The following is a 14,362-nucleotide window of genomic DNA, read 5'->3' on the forward strand; positions in this document are numbered from 1 at the left end:
AGATATCAACATTTTTAAATCTTAGTAGGAGAGTAACATTAACCTTGACCTTTTCAATCTTTACATTCAGAGTGCATTGACATGGAGTTAAAAGAAAGGTTATGGAGAAATACTGTATAAATACATGACTTGTTGTCAAATGTCCTTGTCCCTTTCTATCATGGAGTACATTTATTGTATCTATAATAGACGTCGGCTTAATCTGGTGCTAGAAGGCATGAGGGGTGTTGTATAATATTATTTCATGACCTCTAATGAACAGTCTCAATAAGACATGTATGATATTATGTTGCTTTGTTGCGTTCTTTGCTTCCAGACGATCTTTATACAGATATTATTGACCATATGGCACATAATCTGATTATTTTTATGCCTACCGCATTTGGATTTATTATATTATTATTTGATGAATTATGTTACTCCAGTAAATTGTATTTTCGTAGTGTCTGTATAATTAGTATTATGATTATTTACTTAACCAATGTTGTTTTTTTTTTCAGAAATATTTAACTTCTGCAAAGACACGGTAATTGTGCAATTTGTATTTCTAATGATGACATACATTGCACATTATTTCATTTTACAATTTAAAAATTAAAAGTGTAGAACAAAAAATAAGTATAGTTCAACGTCAGTTAGTGAGGCGTGACTTATCCGCTATCCTCGGTGTTTACCGCAGTATTGTTATTAGCTAAAAGTGCAGACACGCCTCGATGCATAAAACTGATCTATAATGCTTTGAATTTTCTTTTAGCACTTACAGATACAATTGCATATTATATACTGGTATCTGAAATCAAACAAAATCAAAAGTTTGGAAAAGATAAGTTTGAATTACAAATATGTTATAAGTAAAATATAAATAAAAATAGAATATATTGAAGTACTGCTTCTATATGAAACCTTGTGGTGCCTTTATCGCATTTCCCCCGTACGTCTTTTGATAATTTATTTCCTTTATATATTTTGTCAGAGACAACAAAAGTTGAGGGGGACTAGACTATAAGATACATCATGGGAGGAATTTGTTCAAAGGCATTTGTTTTAGTTTTAACCCCGGCGGTCAAACAGTGCAATCCACTAAAACAATTTAAACAAACTGGTTGAGGCTTGTGCTTTAGGATGCTACAGGAACAAAAGTTTCTGTGGAGAGGAAGTTGTTGTAAATAAATTGACGCAGAACGATGTATAAAGGCAAGTTATATTTCACGTATTTACCCGCTGTCCCAAATTCTATTAAAGTCAAAAAAGCACATAAATAGATGCTTCTATTAAGGTAAAGTGAACATCTTTGAGAAAACATCATTGTAAGTTTTTCTTTCTTTTTTTTTTTCCTTTAGGTAGAGACTTATAGTCAAGCAAAAATTATAAGGCATTGAATTCTTCCAAGAAAGTAAATATAAACAGTTTCGTTACCTCACGATTGTGTTTCCAAAATTGATCGAAATATACGATGAAAAATCCTAAACAACTAAGTGAAAATTGCAAATTATTTAATGAATAATGTTAAAACTACCAGTCTGGTTCTTATCTTAGAATACTCTCACTTTACATCATATCAGTTTAACATTATTGTGGGATTTTAAATTGGTGTTTTAGAAATAACTCTTTCTCTTAATTACGTTTTTATCACGTTACAATGTAGTTATACCGTATCAGAGAAATGCGAAATATCTTTGGCATTAACCTGAAATTTCGTAAGCTTAAATAATTCTAAGATAAGTATCATGTTGAATATTCCATATATAATTCTACGTGACTCCTACACCGACACAATTATCGTTCATGCTTATGTTCTTCTATTATCCTCAAAGGCTATGAGGCTATAGGGTACATGAAGTCTACTACATGTTAAATCCTGTTAGGATTATCATTTTGAAAATCTTCAAAGGATTTACCAAAATTTATGCTATCGAGAAAATGCAAATAGCTATTAAAATAACCCAAAATGTTGCTAGAAATAATTGGTTTAAGTAAATAGGTTTAAAAATTTGTTATAAATGTTTGCCTTTAGAAAGGCAAGTACATTTAATTTATAATTATGTCATCTGGCCGTTGTGTGTCATTTAGCACACGGAAAAACCTGTCACTGTTGGCGGATTTTCTCGGCCAGATATGCCAAGAAATGTTGAACTTCATAAAATATTTATTGTGTAACGTGTACTATCATTTACTTTCATTGCTTTATTTTTTGGTGAAGTCTAGCTAAACATTTTCAATTTCAGAGATGTTTAAATGCTGTTACGGATCTCTGAGCTGAAACGAATCCCGTTCTGAAATTTTACCAGATGTCACACTGTCATTTCATCAATCCATATACAACAGACTCAAGTTTAACTTAAATATATATATTCAGTCTATTTTTCGTTTGATCTGGGTACTGCTGCCTTTGTGTTCCAGGCATTCTTCATTTTAAAACAAATCGCCGCCTCAGAATTAGAAGGGCGTATGCGGAAAGTCATAGTTTTCGGCAAAACGAAAAAACTGTCTATGACAGATATGCCCTTCTAATTCTCTAGAAATAACAGAAGGGCGTAAGTGGACACTTCTGGTACAACATTTAAGTGCAGATACGCCCTTCTATTACTATGATTCCAAAAAACATTTTACTTACGCCCTTTTAATATTTGTGATTTTGGTCAACACAGTAGTTTGTAACAAAAACAAATAGGAGTATGCCCCTTGGTATGTAGTTTAAAAATGTATAATTCATAAAAGGGCGTACATGTAACTAACACGTCCGCCCTTCTTATTCTGGGGCGTCGAAATAAGGTGCATAGAATTGTTATTTATGGACATGTGTTGTGAAGTCAAACCTTTTAAGGTATGTTTTATGAACATTGATGACAATACGTTTATTCAAAATTCACCTAAATTCACGAATATCAAAAAAATGATCTTGATTTCCGAAAGCAAAAACTGATATAAACTTTATATTAGAAGTATTTTGAAAGTAGAAAGCACTTACGCTCCTGCTTTTCTTGGCCAGATATTCAGTTCATGAAGTGTGAAGTTTTCGTGGCTACGAAATGATGGAAAAGTACCGTTTGAAAAGGCATATGCATCCTACGCCAATAAATGTAATATTCATGAAAGTAATCAGACAAATACATGAAATATACGTAGCTTCGCTTCTAAATCAGATAGAGCACTAACTTTCTTTTTTTTATTTGCTTGAAATTTCCTCTTAATAAGCTTTATGTGAATAATTAAGTTACAATCACTGCCAAACGTCACTGTTGGACTAAAAGTAGATTTCAATTTCATTCTAAATGTCAATTTTACAACAATAGCTAGATTTGCTTCTTATTCATTTATTGTTCAATTAACGCAGAACTTCGCATAACAGTATGTACGGTGAATAATTCAATATCTAACCACAGACCTCTGATAAAATGATTCACAGATTTGATAACAAACCTTAAAAGAATAAAACAGCAAATAAGAGTGCAATCTATACAAGTTTGTTTTCTTTAATGGCAGTGAAGGCCATTGGCTTTTTACTACATTTACCTTGTACGAGGTTGACTAAAATTAATTGATTAATTTTCTCATTGGTCTTCGTATGCCTAAATTATCACAAATCAAGACAACTTTCATGACATACCTTAAAGCATTCTTCCTCACGAAATGTCGCAAAGTACACCTCCCTTGGTTTAGTCGCGAGACACTGATCAACTACAGAACCAAGACTTTTAATGGCATAGCGTTTATCTGCGAGTATTTACGTTATCAAGGGAAGTAAGAAAAAGTCACAGAGCCTCCGGTCATGAGAATAAGATTTTAAGAAGTTAAAACTGAACAACCTGTTCCTGTTTTAACAAATACTGTAAAATGTTAGTTTTATTGACGTACAGCTTGTCTTTGATTGCAACTAGTGTTGATTTGTATAGGAATTCTGTTTCAAAAATAAACGTACAATTACAGGTATGCTTTAATTACACAATATCGTTATACTGTTCTTGGCTGTAAACAGGGGCAATTTGTATAAACTCTATATAAATAAAATCGAGAAGATGGTAACATAACAAAATTACAGCAGTTTCGATGTGACGACTGACCACTGTAACTATAAGGTGTAAAGGCACTGGAGACATAGACTAGCCCCTAGACTGATAATAAAGATTTTTTCTTTAATTTCGTAGAGTCAAAAACCAGTCTACGTTTGAGATTTTCGTAAAGAATGGTGTTAAAATTATCAGTCTAGTACAATCCGAAGATGAATTACACCTATGTCTATTAAATATCCAAGCACTATATATGACTTGTTAACAAAATTATATATGGAGTTGATGCCAATAAGGAAATTGACGAACAAATTGGCCACAGTAGATTTGAGCACGTAATTGCTCGTAGCCTACACTTGTTATAGTACATGTTACATTGTACGTATCGTATACATGCAATTGCTAAGGTAAACCTGGAATTTCTTCATGTTGTGTTCACGCAAAAACAACTAACTAATTTCAGTCATATTTCACCCTAGACTGACATGCTTTCTCATCTTTGGTTTTTAAACCGCTTAATGGTGCATATAACCTAGCTATTTATTATATCCCTCACAAGATACATGAAAAAAACAAAAACGGATTAGTCAAAGTGTATGTTTGGAACAATCATGATGTCAGTTATTGGTTCTGGCATTAGTCTAACTTGAGCAGGCTAGACAACAAACATGCGATATCTTTCAGAGTCACAATAAATAGACGTTAGGAAAATGCGTAGCATCAGATGTGTGAAATATAATCCTTATTTAAGTTCATTGGGTAATTGCAATATTTATACATTATATATTTTATCTTGTTATACCGTCAGCTTATCTCGAATTTTGACATGATATCTTAATGTCTGGAGTTCGTGTTCAACGAATTTATGTAACAGTATGAAAAGAAATAGATAGAAAGTATTTTAATTATTAAATGCCAATGCAGTATTATCACTTTAGATTTACAACATAAACATTTTTTATAAAATCCCTGTGCCTAATATAATTCTACCCCATAGAATTTGATTTGCGATATAAACCACCATCCGTTTAATCGTTATACTTCTTCACTTGGTGTTTAAAGTATTATTAGAACTATAAAACTTAAAAAAGATTAAATATTATACAGTAAGACATGCTCAGTTTTGAGAGATATGTTATAGAATGATATAACTTAACGACTTAGTTTCGTAGTAAAATTTGCAAGATTTTTAGAGCACATATACACAAGGAAAACTAGAAGAATACTGAAAGTAATATCCTGTCTATTACTAGGCCAGGGCACAAAGAAAGCTATTCTTGTGACATTCAATGCATCATATAACTCAATGATTTAATAAATAAAGAAGTCTATTTGGAAAGGAAATGAAGCAACATTTACCGACAGAAAACCAAATAATTCTTTAAACTGTAAAAAGGTTATAATGAAAAGAAGTTCAATCTTCAGATTTACTGGCGAACAAATACTGCCTGTATTGCACTTAGTTTGCTATATTTAAGGTAGTTCTACACGTTTAGATCGAAAATTTTTCTACAATGTAGAATTTGATTAAACTCTGATTTTTCAAAACTTCAGAATATACCTGGAAAATTCAGCAAATAAAAAAGATAGGGTTGTGTGCTTGATTTTTTGCTAGACTGATTTGAAAAATTTGGACCTCATGCAATATTTCATAATGGGAGTCTATGGGAAAATCATAACTTTCATAACATATTCGCGAATAGAAATTTTTCTACAATGTAGATTTTGATGAAACTTCTCACAGTTGTAAATAAATATATGGCCTATAATTTGGTGAAATAAAATGTATAGGTCCGTGTGCTTATTTTTGAGATATTTGACCAAGATTAAAGTGAACCGGGCATTTCACGCTAATTTTAAGACATTTTTTGAATTTTTTATTTTAATATCATATTTTGACTTTAGTAATATAGCAACAGTGCCATTGTAATAAATTTACTCACAGGTTTCGATTAAATCATAAAATTATTTTCATTTCCGTACGCCGAATCCAGGCTTTATTCTACGTTTTCCGGATAAATGACGTTACGCCATCACTTCCGGTTTATCAAACGTGCAGAACTACCTTAAGGAACGCATACTGTTTATGTCCGTCCTTATCAAAAGCTACAAGTACACACTGCACTAGTCAGCAGAATCGAACACTCGTGAAAAATGTGAATGGCGACAAAGAAGTTTTGTAGGCTTAGATGCTGATATAAATAGATTAACAGTAAATCTATGCTTTAGTGCCTTCCGCATACGAAATGTTTAGAACTGTCAATAAAAATATCTGGAAGAGGTTTCGAGGTCAAAACGTGTTCCGAACAATTACGCTCCAGACTAAATGTATTCGAAGATGATAATACCATGCCATACCCTATTTTCGAATTTATTATTGATACAGCATGATCGGATAGGATTTATAACTGGCCAAAGTATAATTGTCGGTATCAAATTATGATAGTTTAACATAAAGATGTCGCGTCAGAGTAACTCCGTTTTCACGGTAAGGCGAAGACTCAAAGACTAAATATTGTTGAATAATCATAAGATATACACTATTCCAGGCCAAATTTATGATAATTTCATTTGCTTGGTAACTATGATATCTTTTATTTACAGTTATTTACAATTGTGTTACAATTAACCTCGGGGAAAACGTTGACGATTTTGCGTACACACACGGTGAGAGTTGTAACAGAAAATATCAAGAGCAATTAGTTTATAAACGAGTAGAGGGTGAAAACGTATGAAAATCATTGACAGGTGCATGGATGGAAATTACATAAAAAGAAGGTTGTGGCAACAAAAAAGATGAAAGAAAATTATATTTTTAAATGATAAAATATTATGTGCACAGGAAAGAAAGGGAATGAAGAAAACCATGTGTAATTATTAAATTCATTTCACTAAAATAAATAAATTTACTTGCAAACATAACACTTTGAGACTCTTTGCAGATTAAAAGAAATAAATCAGTATTTTTAAAACAGATTGAATTTAAAAAGTTTTAATCGAAATACTATTTCAGATAAATGTTTCACAACTGATGGAATATCATACTGCTAACATAAATTAATCTTATTTCTATCTCATATCGATGTTTTTACAAATAACAAAATGTGTTAAATGTAACTCTATTATACAGGTATTGAATGGCCACCATGAATCTACAGGACCTATTCATAGAAAATAACAACACTAAATCTGATACAAAGAATTCTAATATAAGGAAACAGGCAGTTTTAACAGTAACGTTTTTGTTCAAATCAAATGTCAATATAATTACTTGTCTTTTAATATATTTCTGAGGCAGCTGAATTATTTTCTATTTAAGGACATTGATTATTGGATAACATGGTTAAACCTGAATGTCACAAACGTGTAAATATTTAAACAATCAGTGTTTTCCTGACACTTAGGTCTACAATGGCCATGATATTTGTCCCCAATCAATTAACTTTGATTTGGACATTACCTGACAAGCTACGCAAATATTTGCAAATTGTATAAAGGATATATGCTAAGGCTTTTATTTCAGAATAGAAATACCAATATATTTGATATCTGTTTATCGATTACCCTCAGGTAGACTGTTGGACACATTCGATTTTAGACATAAAAAAGACACAGATATAGATATATGTCATTGCTTCAAAATTAAAAACAAGATTTAGTTAGGAATTGTAAGCAATGATAGACTGATCAAATATAACTACTAGCTTTTGTGTAAAAACAACAACAACAACAACAAAAATGAAAATATAAAAAAAAAAACAAGATTGTTTAACTTGCAGTTATACCACAGGTGTTAAATATGTCTACTAACCCTGTGACTATGACTGATATAATCATCTTATTAGAAAACAAATCAGATCTGTAAAAAGATCCCTTGGAAGCATAGAATGCAACCAAAAACGAATGATAGCAGACTCGGTTTGATTGAGTCGGTTCATGAGAGGTAATAAAATGTGTACACTAGCACCGGCAAGTGGAACTCTATTTCACATCTATTGAATGGACTCTATGATCCCAAAGGACAAGAAAATATAACAACGTTGTACATAGGAAGAACTTTATTCCTTGCATGATTTTGATATATGATAAAAAGTATTAAATTAACTAAAACATGTTACTTTGTACGTCTTTGTAAAACACAAATCTGTGACTGATGTTCCGAGTTATTTCTTGAAGATAATTCATTTCTGTACTTTTCGCTGCGTTGATGTTGTAGCATAATTCATTAATTCTCATAAACAGACACGATCAAATCGAGTCTGCTATCATACATTTTTGGTTGTGTTCAGTGTTTTCGTAGATTTTATTTATTATTATTTATGCATAAAACAACACGGTTTGGCTCTATCAAAAATAAGGCAAAAGTAAATAATCAGACAAAGAAGGTAGTCATTCTTTTTCAAACTAATATAGCATGAGTCTTTAAATTAAATAGTTCAAAAAGATTTGCTTACGTTCTTTCCATAGTTCCCGTTTTCCTTCCAGCTGCACGATAGCATCCACTTTTATACCCAGCAGAATAAAGAAAATAAAAAGTAAAGCATGTACATTAAACACGTTCTTCCTTATTAAATTAAAATGTTTCTGATAATTCCTAGAACTTAGAACTTTATTTCAAACTTCACAGAGAGAGCTTTCTGCATGTTACATACTACAAACTTAAGTTATATTTGCTGAATATTCTATGAAACTAGTCAATACATGATACAATGCGTTATTCGAGAAGAGAGAAATTCATGGAGAAAGATTTCAAATTCTGTGGACTTTATTCATTATTAACGTGCCAAAGGTATAATTATTTTCTCAATAGGACATTTTTGTTGATCTTTTAAACCAATGCTCTCAGTGTAGTAGTAGTATTACTGAGTTTTTATGAAACTTAGTGCTAGTATGTGACATGACGTTATATCACGTAACCTAAATACTTTTTCAGTTTATTACTGATTCAGATGTTGTTTATAAATATGAAGCAATTTGTAATGTTGATGCATATACGTAGTACCATGACCAATACATTTAAAGTATACAGACGAATAAATACGTATGATGCTTTAATTTTTTTATCACACTGAAATATATAAAGGGTATACTAAATTAGTCTGAAACATGTTTTGCAGAAATCAAAAATATCGTACTTTTCGTATAGGTTGTATGACGACGTACTCCTATATAGAGGGGAGTTTTTGAGAAAATAAATGTACTACCAGTGTCAAAAGCTTGATAATAAACCACCTTTGACAAGACTTTTCAAAGGACGTTTTTAATATATATATTTAGCAACAGTTACGGCATAATCCCATTTGATAGACGATTCTTTTCACATTCGAGTTCATGGAGTCCATTCAACATATGTGTAATAGAGCTACGCTTAATTCGGTGTTAGGTGCCGTAATGTGTTGCACATTTCATTACCTCTCATAAACAGACTCAATCAAACCGAGCGTGCTATTTTTCTTCTTGTTTATATTCTTTGCTTCCAAAAGATCCTTTTACATAATTATTTTATTTATTACTGAAATAACGCATTTTTATGTTGTTATCAGATACAATGTAGCGCTTCTAGTTAATTCATAAATTAACACAAACAAAATTACATTTTCTCACACAAAACATCCATTTTGTCTTCCTGAAAGCTCGCCTAGAGACTGTGTCGGATCTGTAATGGATGGAAATAAGGGAATAATTGTAACATATTTATTTGATATACACTGTTTCTAGACATATATCTGAAATATGATCTCCCAAAGCGGAGTTTTCACTCTAAAGGGAAATTTCAATCTCATTCAGAAGAAAGTCTTTATAAGTTTAATGAGCACAATGATTTTAGTAAATAATGAAGATAATCAATCCATTTAAGGGTTATCATCATTTCACTATACGTAATAGATATTTAGAAAGAACAAGTACGGATTAATTTCAGACGACAGTAATGAGGTAAACCTGCATGCTACATAGTTACCGAAACTGTGGGTTAAACTTTAACGTGGATCTATATGCCATAAAACATTTGTTATATTACAGAGACGAAAAAGAAAAAATAGCAATGCGCTGTCAGCCACTGACCGTTTTAATCTATTTTATATAACACATCAACAGTAACAAAAAATGAATTCAAAGCAGAAATTGTAGTGGCTCTAACGCAATTATTTATATATATTAATTTTGATATAGGCGGCTTTTGACAATTCCTTCATTCTATCCTAGTTTGTGTTTCCTGAATGTTGATTTTCGTCTTAGATATTATTACTAAAGTTTACATTTTGCTAGAGCTAGGTTTAAAAAACATGCATCATATACAGGATTGAAACAAATGTATTACCTAAGCAATTATTATAGACTTTTGTAGATAGATATTGCCATTTTCGGCTAACATGTGTAAAGTGTGATCATCATTTCGGTTTGCTAGCAAGGACACCTTTGTCATTTGTTAAAAATCATGCTGCTGAGGAATCAGTAATGAATAGAAACTAAAAAGAATATTTTAATCTTAATATAATATTTTCTATATATAAGATCACAGGAAAAAATGAAAACACTGAACAGGCAACGGGGTAATAAAAGGAAATCACAATTATATAAAAGTATTGACCCTTACCTTGCTAAATTTCTATAATGAACTTGTCCATCTTTAAATTTGGACAGTATCAACTGTTAAAAAGGATACTTACTAAAAAGGTACTAACTGAATGGCGAACAGTGCAGACCATGATCAGACTGCCCAGATGTGCAAGCTGATCTTGGTCTGCACTGGCCTCAAAGGCAGAATCACTGCCGGCAGCAGGCTAAGGGTAAAACCTAAATTCAGATTTTTATTTTGTCAGTTTTTAATCAGCTGTATTTATTATATGACATATCGCAGAACATTCTCGCATACCAGAGGTCTACCGTGGTTCCCCGGATGAACCTCTGGCACATTTCGCCGATATTTATGGTTTGGTTACATTACAGGTAAAACGTTTCAGCCAATCAGCGTCGTTTCGCGACAAATCGTAGCGAACCAATCAAAATCGTCCGTGAAAAGCGTGACCGCGTCCTTTCCATATTATCGAGGGAATACCATGTCCATTTACGACGGATATTATTATTTCTTGATGTAAATCTCTTACCGTCGAATTACTGGAATAAATCTTTATTTATCGCAATCATGGAATACAGCCTTTATCCATCGTAAGCAAGTATCTTGTTTACATATTTTTTGAAGTTTCAATTCGGAGTTCCAAATAATGGCGAACAATGATTGGCTGAAACCACTCGCGATAGTAATTACGAGTGCGCATGCTCACCAAGTAAACGATGGAAATAAATCAGAGGTTCGTCTCGGGATTTTGACGAACCTCTGATGGATGAGAATGATCGCAGAAATACAGCCCGTGTTGCTTATCAAATATGTTTTTTTTGATCCATTAAATGCCATATTGTTATCAGGGTGCAGGTGACCGCTGCAATACAACCGGCGGTTATATAAACTGATAGGAACGTCGAATTTAACAAATTATCAATTATTGTAGCTCATCTAACAAAATGATATCTATAGACTGATAACGAATGCATTTGAAAAAAAATTCTCATATCGTAGATATTGCGATTTTAATAAATTTGAAGTACGAACAATTCGGTAACATTTATGAAATGACATTTTGAAAAAACGTATTTAACATTAAATAATTAAAAGCAGAAAAAGATAAATATATGAATAAAAGCAATATATATTTTAGAGATTGTCACAAATATTTCTAAGAATATTCGTCACTGTGAAATCTAGCTTAACGTCTGAGATCTTATAATAGATCAGAGGTGAAATAATAGAAAAAGCTTGCTTGACCTTCGCAACACATTGTCAAACTATTTGTGTCTATGAACATCAAGCTTAAAGCAGCATGCCTCCAGATCGTTCGACACCAAAAAAATTATTTTTTTAGATAGCTTGAAATAAATGCTATATTTCTTAAGAACGCTTTAAAACTTAATTACTGACAAACTTTATGTTACGAAAACATGAAAATTTGCTGTTTTTACTACTTTTTACCATGAAAATCGAAAAGCGTTTGTCACGCTTTTACTCAAGGTAAACTGTCTCGATTATAAATATCTATATTTAGAAGTCATTATCCACTACTTCAGCTATAGCGCTATTGGCTACGACGACGAAAAATGTCTTTATTGCCGCGGCGGGCCGGGGTTCGATTCCCGGCGCGGTCATATTTTTTTTCTTGATTTGGAATTTTTAAAATATTTGAGAAACAAAAATTCATATTCTAATGTTCATAATATGACAAACTTCAATTTGAAAGAAAGATTATGTTTAGCAAAATCTGGAGGCATGCTGCTTTAAGTTCAAAACTAGTAAACCTTACTTCTTATTCTAGGGCATTAAATAAAATTATGTATTATTAAACCTGCAAGTTTCTGCTTCTGGTTTTGTGTCAGGATACGAGTTATTTGACCCTGGGAAGTGCCTACGCCTTTAGAACCTTGAAAAATGAAATGGGTCCAATCGCTAAGGTGACTATTTCTTAGACTAGCTGACAAAAGATGTAGAATGTCTGACAGTGTAGTTGCAATAACTTCCTTATCAAGGTACTGGGATAAATTATTGGTTTAATCCTCGATGTGTCTTCTTCAATCGCTGGATACAGAATGATCTTTCTGTCATCTATCTAGACCTATTTATACCCTAGCAGAAGTGAGCTTTGATTGGTGGTATTTAGTTTAAACATATTTTATTTTGCAATATTTTTACAACATGATTACAAATAAACAGTAAAGGATTGGACAGGAAGCTTTATAAGCTTAAGGTTGTCCTCTCCCTATTACAACAATGTGCATACATAGTTCATGGCAATATTAAAACTTAAATTTTATTAGAAAAAATTACAAACATTTACTAAAGAATATAACATAGTTGTAAAGTAACTATAAAGATATCCGTAGTTGGAAATACTAGTATAAAAAGAAAGAAGAAGAAACAGAAATAGTAAGAAATTGACAACAAAACTAGAGGCAATTACATGTTTGCTGTTACTATCACTTAACACAGTTAAAGGGGTTTGATATGCTATTTTTCACGTAAGCTATTTCTGATATGTGTACTTCTTGTTGATCAAAATCTTTTCGATTTTACAATGTAACACTGATCAGCAGTAAATATTTCTACGTTGGATTCATCTGATAGGGCAGGATTACCTTGTAAGATAACATTTAATGCTGGAGTGCAAATCTGGGATATGACATTGAACAATTGTATTCTTAAGTGAGAATACCTCGGGCATATGAAAAAATAGTGACAAGGCGTTTCTACATCCCCGCAGTCACAATTTGGAGACTCAGTAATGTTTTTGGCATAAAGCTCAGAAGATGGAGAGCTGCATTGCGTACGTAGCCTTGTATGAAGTATTTGAGATTTTCTTACTCCTGTCAGAAAGTACTTTGGAACAGTAGGAATGTCATTATTTAACATACGCTTAAAGGACGCCAGAGAACAAGCATTACGTATTTCGTCTGAAATAGCGTTGAAGTCCCGTATGACTGATTGAAGGAATGAATTGTAATAAAATGCAGTATGTGTGAATATAGTCTGAATATTTTCAGCATTTCTAAGAGTGTACCTGTGGTCTCTTCCTACATTAGATGGAACAAGATCTGAAAGACAGGATGGTGTGAGGTTATTTTTTTATAAAACAGTACTAACTTATGTTTTTTTTTCCTGCTCTTAGCAAGGGTTTCCGAACAACTTCAGATAAGAGTTTGTCAATAGAAACGAGTTTCGTTGTTCCAGTAACTATTTTTGCTGCTTCATGTTGAATTTTTTCAAGTTCTTGTTTTTCATTTTGAGCGCAATTGTCAAAAAGTACGTCACCATATTCAAGAATAGGTCTAATGAATGATTTGTAGATTACCTCAAGAGAATTTCTGTCTAGCTGAAATTTTAACTTTTTCATGACATTTATTCGCAGCCACACTTTCTTTGTTATGTACTCAATTTGTGTAATCTACCTAAAATCATTTGATAGAAAAATACCTAAATGTTTATGATTATGGACTTCGTTTTATTTGTTGACCTTGCATTAATTGTGGAGTATGATAAGCTCTATCTTGTTTGCGGGATATCAATAACGACTCAGTTTTAGAAGGGTTAAAGTTCACTAGCCATCTTGATACCCAGTTTGAAATTTTCCGAAGATCTGAATTTAAGATAGCAGAAGCAGTATTTGGATTTTCAACTACAATTGAAAGACTCATATCATATGCAAATAACCTTATATGAGCTTGAATATTGATTGATCGTTGGAGAACCCCTGCAGTGATTACTTTTTGAGATGACTTACAGCCAGGGAGTATAACACTTTGTTTCCTAT

The sequence above is a fragment of the Mercenaria mercenaria genome, chromosome 2 (genome assembly GCF_021730395.1).
Source record: "Mercenaria mercenaria strain notata chromosome 2, MADL_Memer_1, whole genome shotgun sequence".
In the NCBI taxonomy this organism is placed as follows: domain Eukaryota; kingdom Metazoa; phylum Mollusca; class Bivalvia; order Venerida; family Veneridae; genus Mercenaria; species Mercenaria mercenaria.